The sequence below is a fragment of the Heptranchias perlo genome, unplaced genomic scaffold (assembly GCF_035084215.1).
Source record: "Heptranchias perlo isolate sHepPer1 unplaced genomic scaffold, sHepPer1.hap1 HAP1_SCAFFOLD_266, whole genome shotgun sequence".
In the NCBI taxonomy this organism is placed as follows: Eukaryota; Metazoa; Chordata; class Chondrichthyes; order Hexanchiformes; family Hexanchidae; genus Heptranchias; species Heptranchias perlo.
In genome coordinates, this window is record NW_027139278.1 from 188,682 (window position 1) to 199,598 (window position 10,917).

The 10,917-nt window shown below is 48.0% G+C and overlaps 1 non-coding gene across 1 annotated transcript; it reads left to right on the forward strand.

The window, feature by feature from the left end:
• The first annotated feature begins 2,488 nt into the window (after positions 1-2,488).
• Positions 2,489-2,561, forward strand: trnar-acg (transfer RNA arginine (anticodon ACG)). Its single transcript has one exon. It is a non-coding gene; the product is annotated as a tRNA-Arg (tRNA).
• Positions 2,562-10,917: the final 8,356 nt, after the last annotated feature.

Below are 10,917 nucleotides of genomic sequence, written 5' to 3' on the forward strand. Positions count from 1 at the left end.
AGTCGCGTCTGACTCCACATCAGAAGGCTGCGTGTTTTGAACCAGGTTGAAATCACAGCATTTTCACTGTGGCTCAGGGTCCTGCCGACTGATTTTAGATCGGGACAGTGTTTTAGCGATGGGATGTTCAGTGTTTGTGCAACAACATCAAAATTAATTTTGACACATTAATAAGCTTTTTGTTCTGTTACTTTCTATTTACACCCTCTCCAGTTTTATGTAGAAACAGTTAACAATGTTTAAGGGATGTGGTGTGCAGTGTTTGTGGAATCAGTGTAATTAAATTTGATATTTTCATCTGTTCCTTTTCCAACCCAGACCCTTATCATTAGATTTGTAGTTTCACCCTGTTTAAAATAGGTTACTCAGTGATAGAAATAAATCAGTAACAACCCTGAAACCTCAGTGGGTATATTTGTTCCAATACCTTGTGATGGTCTCGATTTCCATTCAAATTTTCAATCAGCAATTCCCAACGGGTGTTTTGGGTTTGACAAACTAATTTAAGTTCTTGACTGGTTCCTGGAAATGATCCAGTGGGGATTTCCTTACCGGTACAGATATAGAAATAAATACATTCCATCATTTCACAAATGACAGTTGCATAAATAAATATATCGCGATATCCAACATGGAAAAGCAGCTCTTCATGTTCATAAAAAAATTTCCACATTTTATTGTATTAATTCACTTACGTTTCAATGTAGAACATATATTCAGAGCATCCCTCTAAACTTAAAGAATGGTAAAACAATTGCAGATTTTACAAACACATAACACGCTATCGTATAAGTAAGATTAATCCCTACTTTGTGAAAGTTGTATTCTAATTGTCTTTATGATGTTAAGAAAAATATTTCTAGTTGTACATCCCCAACTTAACGGAGAAACTAAGATGTAAACCAAAAGGATTTTTCAAAAACTATTTGGGGCGATATGATCAGTTCCCCATCTCCTTTCTTTAATTGTTACCTTTTGTTAATTGTTCATCTTGATCCGTTTGCTTCATTTTTTTCTCAGTCATTTATGGTGAATTTTCTATCCGTTAACATTCTTAAATATTTGATTTGTTTGTTCCTTTCCTCTTGACTTGTGATTTGTTGACCTCCAGGTTAAAGTCTGAAACAGAAATGTGTTTATATTCAGGCGTGACTTTGAAGTGTGAGACCGAGAGGTGATGCCGGATGTGTGACCGAGAGAACAACTGCTGGAGGCGGAACTGTCCGTAACCTGACATACCCGCTGTGGCATTGCTCATGGTGGGTCGGATGACAATGTTTTACATTGACTGAACGGCTATGTACACAACACACAACGGATTTTAATGCTGCTTTAACTCCACAAAGTATAATCACCATAAATGACCAAAGTCTCAGATCAGTTAGAATTGAATTGCTGTTGGTGAGGGGAGTTTGTACATTGGAAGGAGTTTATATATTTACAGCTCCAGGTAAACCTGCAAACCTCCCTCACCTGTAGGTTACGTCACCATGAGGTTTCGACCTTGCTTTGCGCTTCTGGACTTCTGAAGTGTGATTGAACCTGACCAAAAGTTTCCTATAATTAGTGAGGAAGGAAGGTATCAGTGTAAATGGGAGATATAAACGTGGATATTTCACTGGGTACCATGGGAACCAGATACACCGCTCATTCCAGTTATTGGTCCAGCAGGAAACAGAAATCATTCTCTTCAACTGCACTCGCCCGAAGGAGAAGGAAAGAAACAAAACTGCTCAGTTCTTTGTTTTAGCTTCTTCTGCTGGTTTACGTTCACTCACCGAGAAAGTGAGAGAGAGACTGAGAGATTGGATTGGCTGTTTCACTTTATAATCTATTATACTTTGTACTTATTGTTAGAGACGGTTCCATCCCAACAATCCTGTGCCTGACCTTCTCATTGATACTAAGATGTGTTCAAAATGAGTTTCAACCAATTTTACAAAAGCTGAACAGCGAAAACTGCTTCGCAACTCTTCATGGAGATTCGGTTGCTGGTTGTAAGTAAAGAAGTTTGTACAATCAGCCCTCTGGAGCAATATCCTCAAAAGGTGTTTCGGACACATTGTATGAGAGGTCCGCCTGCACAGTGCAGGAACACTTACATACTGCAGATCTGGAATCCTTTCCTTGTTGGCTCCGCAACTAATACAAATACCGCTCTGTGTTATTTTGTTGCTTAATTCACAAATTGGGTAAATATCACAGAGGAGGCTGAAGACAAAAAATGCCCCGACCAAACGGGCACTTTGAGCAGCTCAGCCACGGAGCCAAATCAAACTGCAAATTCACCACCTCCTCTCACTGATACCTGTCAGATACCCGCCACTGTCTGGTGGAGTTTGAGGCCGTTTGGTACATTTCTATATCTCTTGTCTATTTCGCTGTGTTTGCCGACACTGTCTGTATCTCTCGCTGTGTTTATCTCTCTGTGTCAATCTGTGGGTTGATTCTGAATGAAAAATGAAATAAAACACATTAGTCATCAGTTGGGCCAGTGGCGCAATGGATAACGCGTCTGACTACGGATCAGAAGATTGTAGGTTCGACTCCTACCTGGCTCGCATTTATGCAATTTTCCCTCTGACACTGGGGAACTGAGAATCAAATTTCATAATAAAATATTGTTTATGGTGAATCAGCGAAGAAAACATTCCATTTTCAATGATTGAGGTTCAGTTATGTATAGAATGAAACTGTGACCACAACGTGTTTCGAACACGCCGACTTTTAAGTTGATGTCCGGCTCGCTAACATTACAGCACGAGGTGTGGGCACCGCACTGATAACCTTCAGGTGTATCCGGGCCTTTCAGACACTTCGTGTGACACAAGAGCTTTCCAATCCCCGCCAGCTCCTGGACACCGAGACTTCCGTTCGAAGCAGCATTCACCGGCAGGACCGCTATTCCGCTCCCTTTGTCGGTCTGCATCAAATCCGATGCTAAAATTACAAAGTACGACGGACAGTATCTGGAAAACAGTTAAACTTTCAGTGTTCAGACTTTGGGGAGAGCTGTGAACAGGACTTTGGGTAAATATAAATTGGGTGTGGATTAGGAGTGCGCTGTTCTGTTATAAACTGTGGGTGTGTATATATGAGTGTGATGTTTATATATGAACTGTGGGTGTGTATATATGAGTGTGATGTTTATATATGAACTGTGGGTGTGTATATATGAGTGCGATGTTTATATATGAACTGTGGGTGTGTATATATGAGTGTGATGTTTATATATGAACTGTGGGTGTGTATATATGAGTGTGATGTTTATATATGAACTGTGGGTGTGTATATATGAGTGCGATGTTTATATATGAACTGTGGGTGTGTATATATGAGTGCGATGTTTATATATGAACTGTGGGTGTGTATATATGAGTGCGATGTTTATATATGAACTGTGGGTGTGTATATATGAGTGTGATGTTTATATATGAAGTGCGGATTGACCGGGAGGGGCAATTCCTCCTGGGGTTATATTTTCTTCCAACATAAGGACACAAAGTTCAATTTGCAGTGGGGCGGTAATCGCTCAGTTGGGAGGGCGTTGGACTAAAGATCTAAAGATCTCGGGTTTCACAAGTTTGAGTTATTTAGTTTCTGCCTCTTTGAATCCCAGAATCATAGAATGGTGACAGCACGGAAGGAGGCCATTCGGCACGTCGAGTCCGTGCCGGCCCTCTGCAAGAGCAATCCAGCTTGTCACACCGCCCCCCCCACTCCCCCAGTTTACCCGTAGCCCTGCATTTTTTTCCCTTCAAGTACTTATCCAATTCTCTTTTGAAAGCCACGATTGAATCTGCCTACAGCACTCACTTAGGCAGTGAATTCCAGATCTTAACCACTTGCTGTGCAAAAGCGTTTTTCCTCATGTTGACTTTAATTCTTTTGCAATCTCCATAAATCTTTGTCCTCTGGTTCTTGACCCTTCCGTCCATGGGAGCAGTTTCTCTCGATCCACTCTGTCTAGAATCTTCATGTTTTTAAAAACATCGACGAAATATCCTCTCAACATTCTCTGCTCTAAGGAGAACAACCCCAGCTTCTCCAGTCTATCCACGTTACTGAAGTCCTTCATTCCTGGAACCTTTCTAATAAATCTGTTCTGCACCTTCTCAAAGGCCTTCACATCCTTCCTAAAGTGCGGTGCCAAGAACTGGATACAATACTGCAGTTGTGGCCGAACCAGTGTTTTATAAAGGTTCATCATAACTTCCTTCCTTATGTACTCTATGCCTCTATTTGTAAAGCCCGCGATCCTGTATGCTTCTTTAACCGCTTTCTCAATCTGCCCGGCCATCTTTAAAGATTTGTTCACATGAACCCCCAGATTTCTCGGTTCCTGCAGCTCCTTTCGAATTGTGCCCTTCAGTTTATTTCTCCTCTCCTCGTTCTTCCACCAAAATGTATCGCTTCGCACTTCTTTGCGTTAAATTTCATCTGCCATGTTTCTGCCCATTCCACCAACCTGTCTTTGTCCTGTCACTCTCCTCCTCACTGTTGTTGGACTGGAAAAATACGCTTGTGAACACAGATCCAAACCCTCCAGCCTCCCCTCACCTAACCTGATATATATATAATAAAGAATGATTAGCCACTCCTATCCTCACAAAAATTCGATCGTTAAATCGCATGTGTAGCATTTAGGTAGCAGCAAAGCATGATGGGATACTTGACCATTATGGGAGCAGTTCGTAACCCACACTGTAAGAGCTGACAAAAGCAGGTTTGTTGGATTTATGGCCACCCCCTCGATTATCTCCAGAACACACTAAGGAATGTTTACTCAAGGACATTGTTTATCCGAACTAACTCACTTGGGATGATTAAGGGAGAAGCGGTGGATATCTCCAAGGTCACCCCAGCACAAAAGGGAGTGAGGGATGAGCTGGTCAGGACTTGTGAAGACCCCCGCCCAGTCTCAATATCTGGGACTTATGTGTTTACTGATAAGGGCCCTCCTCAGGAATGTGAGATGTTTAATGTCATGGGACGACCCAAGGTAGCCCCTGACAAATGAGTGGCAGACTATACCACCCAATGAAACCCACTGTAGTTACGTAAACATGTACCCTCACCTTTAACAGCAGGTGGGTGTTGCTTATTGAAAGGTATAAACATGCTTGTAGTGCTGATGTTCCTTTGAGAGTTAGTCACGAGCTTGAGGAAGCTGACCACTCTCCCTTTGTGCACAAAGTTTTCTAATAAACTTTAACTTTGTCAGCAGTTCCGTCTCCGTCTGGTTTTGCTCCAAAAATTCGAGTCTAACAGTTGGTGTCAGAAGTGGGATACTGCGCTGCTGGTCGGCTAACGGATCCTGTATTGGAGGGTACGTGGTATAGTGAAACAGGATAGCCCTGTACTCCAGATGGGGGGTGCCCCTGCATAAAGCCCTCGAGGGTGAGGCCGGTAGCCTATGGTAGGGGCTCGGCTCATCATTGGAGACAGGATTGGCAGTGGCACTTGCCGCAGTATTAAAATTATCCACGTAGTAAAATTCCTCACGGAGACCACGGATTGACGGAATTGACTCGACCTGTAGGTATATAAGATATAGTGTAAGTGTTTGTTTGCTTAGAGTATAAGTTTATGCCGTTATTCCGATACAGTATAAGGTTGGATTTTGAGAGTCACGTGGTGATCGACACGGACAAGGGTGGTGGTTTATCTCAAACACCGAGCCTGAGCCTGAATTAAGAGGACCAAGTCCCACGTGACGGCCAGGATCAAGTAGGCGAAGGGAACGACAACCACCACAGGATTGTGATCCGGGGACCAGTGAGTGTGTATAAATTAGAGTATAAGATGATACGTTTGTGCCGATTAAAGTATAAGATTAGAGTAAAATAAATTAAAGTATAAGATAGAGCATAAGGATATACGTAATGATTGACATGAGTAACGAGGGGAAACCCCTTCCTCCGGACGTCCCGGCTCTGCCCACCAGTGTCTCTGTTGTAAAACGAGTCCAAGAGGCTAATTTAAAATATCAAAGTGAAATGATCAGGAACGGATGGAAGGAGACGAGTCCAGTAGTCGATCAAATAAAGTGGTGGGCGGGACACAAGGCTGCTAAACAAATTAATTATGGTACCGTTCTGCTCGCTAGTTGGGCAGATCAGACAGGATATTTAATCGTGGACAAATGGGGGAGACCGTCTCCTCTACAGGACTTTTTGAGACCTGTACAAGAGGCTAAAGTTCGAGTTTGCAGCCTTTTGGATCTGGAAGTGCCAGCAACGGAGGAGTTAGACGATTTACAGGAATGTGGGGGGAATGGTTAAGGCAATGGAGGCTCTGCAGCACAAAACGCCGCAGCCTGAGTGCCTCCCGAATACAACCGTATCTGCCCTTCGGCACCGGTACAACCTGGAAATGGGGAGCCGAAACCCCTGGCCCCTGTCCGAGTAAATCCAAACCCAGCCGGAGGGGCAGCAAATGAGGAAATGGGAGGCAGGGGCACATTGGGGGGAATCTCAGCCTTTAACACCACAGGAGAGATCCAGCCTGATCCTTCTCATTCCCGACCTGAAGTGATATAATCCCAATGTCGACGTATGGGCAAAGATACAAAGCGCCGCCCGACATTTTAATCTGTCCATAAAGGACATAAAAGATATCATTGAGGTTAAGTGCCTCTCTGCTGTCTTTGGGGCGTTGCCCCCTTGGGATTTGCAAGTCCCAGCCACTATGGTCGAGTGTGACACCCAATTTGAAGCTCTAAAGACCTGGGTTCAAGATGGATTGGGTAACGGCACTGCCACCTGGACAGAACTCACGGCCCCACGACAAAACCCTGGGGAAGACCCCAGTGCGTATATTGACCGGGTAATTGAACGGTATGAACATTGGGGACAGACCAACGGCATCCCCGCCAAACACAACGATCCAAGATTTATAGATAGCTTAATTCGGGGACTGGATAAACTATACAAACAGCGCTTAGGATGGGGGCCAGTCCACAGGCCACTGAGGCAGGGCTTCGGGAATGGACTAGTCGGCTTTTCGGGTTCTATCTGACAGACACCCACACTCACCGCCAGGGCCACACCCTACCCGTCCTGCCGTGGATCCCGCACCACACTAGCCCAAAAATTAAAACAGAACCGGTAGCAGGAGCCCGAGAGGATCGTGCCTGCTATAATTGCCAGGAAACAGGCCATTTATATCGAGATTGCCCCGTGTAAAGGAAACCATGCACCAATCGTGGGCGCCCGGGGCATAGCCAAGCCACGTGTTACGGAAAGGGGGGGGAGGGAAGGACAGGGGCCCCGGGGAACCACTCAGGGGTCGCAGAGACCAACAAAGGGGGGGTTATCCGACCGTGAATTGGAGGGACTGCGAGCTCTCCTCCTCCCATCTTCCCCTCATCAAGGATTGGACACCACGGCCTCCTCCGTCGGAGGACCGGGGGCCACCCGCCCGTGTCTAAACGTACTGTTAGGAGGCCGGCAGTATTGTGCTCTTTTATACACGGGAGCCTCGGTGTCGATAACCGACTCAGATTTTCCTACCGTGAACAAAAAAATACATATCAGCGGGGTTAGTGGGGAGAGCGTGATCCTTCGCCAGAGCATTCCAATCCCCCTACAGCTATCCCCCGGGCCAGGCTCTGGGAAGATCCCAATAACCAGGGTCTGATTTTGGGAATGGACATCTTGCACCAGATAGAGGCGAACCTGCCTTGAGTGACCACTCACTGCAAATAGGGGGGCCGGGAGGGGGAGGTTTCCCTTTTCAGCAGATTATACCCAACAGTGTGGGGTACAGGTCCTCCGACCGATTGGGCGTGCTTGGGCGGAGGAAGGGATATGGGGGAAAGTTTGCGCAGTTTACCCTCTCGCATGGGCTACCCACAAGCTAGATTGCGGTAGGGCACAGATGGACCCTGTCAGGGTTCACGGACCCGACCACGAGGCTCACCGGCAGTATCCCCTTCGGCCGGAGGCCCAACGTGCCGTTGAGTCAATAGTGGGAGATTTGTTAGAAACCGGGATAGTGATTGAGACCCGTTCCCGGACCAACTCCCCCGTATGGCCTGTACAAAAGCCAGATGCATCTTAGAGGCTGACCATATACTATACGGCCCTGAACAAAGTCACAGATAAACTCCACGCTCCAGTAGCAAACCCCGCTCCCATTTTAAACGGCCTCCACCCAGGCCTGTCCATATTTACGGCACTGGACATCCAAAACGGGTTCTGGACCTGTCCTCTGGACGCTGGGTCCGGGGAATGTTTTGCCTTCACTGTGCGGTCCACTCAATATACCTGGACCCGGCTGCCCCACGGATTCCACCATTCCCCCATTATTTTCCACGAGTCTGGAAAAGGCTCTCCAACCGGCAATGGTGGATGCCCGCATGCAAACCCCCGCCTGTCTCCAGTATGTCGACGACTTTCTCATCAGAAGCCCTTCACCCTCAGATCATTTAGACGCCCTAACATGTGTCTTGGAGACGCTAATCGTTGGAGGTTTTAAACTGAATCCGACTAAGGCCCAGGTGGGGCTCAGATGGGTTATCTATCTGGGTCAGATCATCTCCCCAGAAGGGAGACCGTTAACCCCCGAGGGGGTCCGAGCACTTTTACAAATGCCTGTCTCCGTCCTGCGGAGTGTAATGGGTTTGTTCAATTACTGCCTCACGTACGGAACTGACTTCACCGAATTGGCAAGTCCCTTAAACAACCTCCTAAAGGGAGGGCCCCCGGGAGAGGCGAGACTGGATTGGACACCTGAGGCAGTCGAAGCTTTTGAAATGGTCAAAATCACTTTGGCTGATGCACCTGCCCTGGGTCTCCCGGACCCTGCAAAACCCTCCCATTTGTGGAATTGGGTGGGCAATCGGGCGTATCGTGCGGTGGTGGGACAATTCCGGGACGATCACATCCGGCCGGTGGGGTACTATTCCTGCCCAATACCATCCTCTATGACAGAACAGCCTCCATATCTGGCCGCCACCGACTGTGCGGCACCGGCTGTAGAAGCAATAGAGCCCATGGTAGGTCCCGGTAAAGTTATCCGACACACCCGTCACAGCCTCGTTAAACTCCTCACAGGCAGCGTAAAAACAACTTCCAATCAGGGGCGTGCGAGATGGGAGGCGTGTTTGTTCGGTAAGGGGATCCGGATCGAGGTGATAACTGACCCTCGAACGAACCCGGCGTCTTTCCTGATTGATGAAGGGACTCCTCATGATTCACGACTATTTTACGCTACGAGAGTCAGGGACCTCTCCTTACGGAACCCATAGTCCGGGCCTGTTTAGAAATGTCTGTAGACGGGTCCAGCTTTTACCACGAGGGCCGACGGGTCAACGGATGGGCCGTGGTGGGTCCGTCAGGACAGACTCTTGCTCAAGGGGCCTTGGGAACGGAGGAGGGGGGCAACTGGCAGAGATCACCGCGCTCACCAAAGCCCTCCAATTGGCGGACGGGGCAACGGCGAACATATACACTGACAGCCAGGATGCTTACTCTGTCGTCCATGACTACTCGCGTCTCTGGCAGCGACGAGCCTGTTTGACTACCTTAGGCCACTCAATTAAGCACGGCCCTGCGATCGCCGAGCTTATTCGGGCAGCGGATGGTCCCACCTTGGGGGCTGTCATTAAGATTCGGGCCCATCAGACGGGGGAGACCCCGGAAATCAGAGGGATCCGGGCTGCGGACTTGGCCGCTAAGCAGGCGGCCTTCACCCTCCCTGTGACGGCTCTTAATTCTGCAGAGGGGAAGCACAAGGGAAAGGTTCCCAAGCCAGCGAGGTAACAAGGGAGTCCCTCCTAACCGCGTACCTCTCTGAGTCCCCCGAGAATATCCACCTCTGGGTGCAAGAGGGAGCACATCAAGACGCCCAGGGGTTTTGGCCTCATGAGACCCGGTATGCGGTCCCTAGAGCCTTTAGACGAGCCCTGATGCAATCCGACCATGAACCCACACACCTGGGAGGGTACAAATTATACTACCTCATAGCTGACACCAGGTGGTGGCCCGGCATGGCCAGGGAAATCCACGAGTCCGGACGCTTCTGTTTGCCCTGTCTCCAAACGGGAATTGCCCCCTCCCTCCCTCCCAGTGGCGGGTACAGCCATGTTTTTGTCATCATTGACCTTTTCACTCGCTGGGTGGAGGATTTCCCGACCAGGGGGAATACGGCCGAAGCAGCAGCAAAAATCCTAGCCATGGAGGTCATTCCTCGCTGGGGAGTGCCCGAACAGATAGATTCGGATCAGGGGACTCATTTCACCGGCAAGACAATGAAACAGGCTTTGGCTCTTTTGGGGGTCCGACAGCGGTTCCACATCCCCTGCCATCCTCAATCGTCTGGAATGGGAGAGGGAATGAACCGCACGCTAAAACAATCAATCAGTAAAATCATCCTGCAGACCGGTAAAGGGTGGAACACCGTCCTCCCCGCTAATCTTTGGCGATTACGGGCCACGCCAGCCAAAAGCACCGGCTTTACACCATTCGAACTAATGACTGGACGGGCCATGGTGTTACCCCAAGACGCACCCCCACTGGGCACAGGGGACACCTCCCAGTTCCAAAACACCCTCCTGACATACCTGCGTCTGCTCAGTGAGACCAACCAGGCTAACCATTTCCGGGTCCAGCATTTACAGGAGGCACACTATCTCTCTAGATGTCAGCGTCTCCCTCCTCAAGCTGATTGCTGCAGCATGAACGGATCGGACTGGATTGGAACAGGACGTGTGGAGGGGTTAACAGATGCGTAATAAATCGTTAAGAATAATGCGAATCAGCTCTCTTGTTTTTTTTTCCAGGACCAAGGTCAGAAGATCGAGTCAATTGTTTAGGATGTTCTGTATCTCTCTCTCTGCCTTACAGGTACACGGGCCGGCCCAAGTACTGTCACCGCTACCGGACATATTGACTCTCCAACTATTGGTTACCC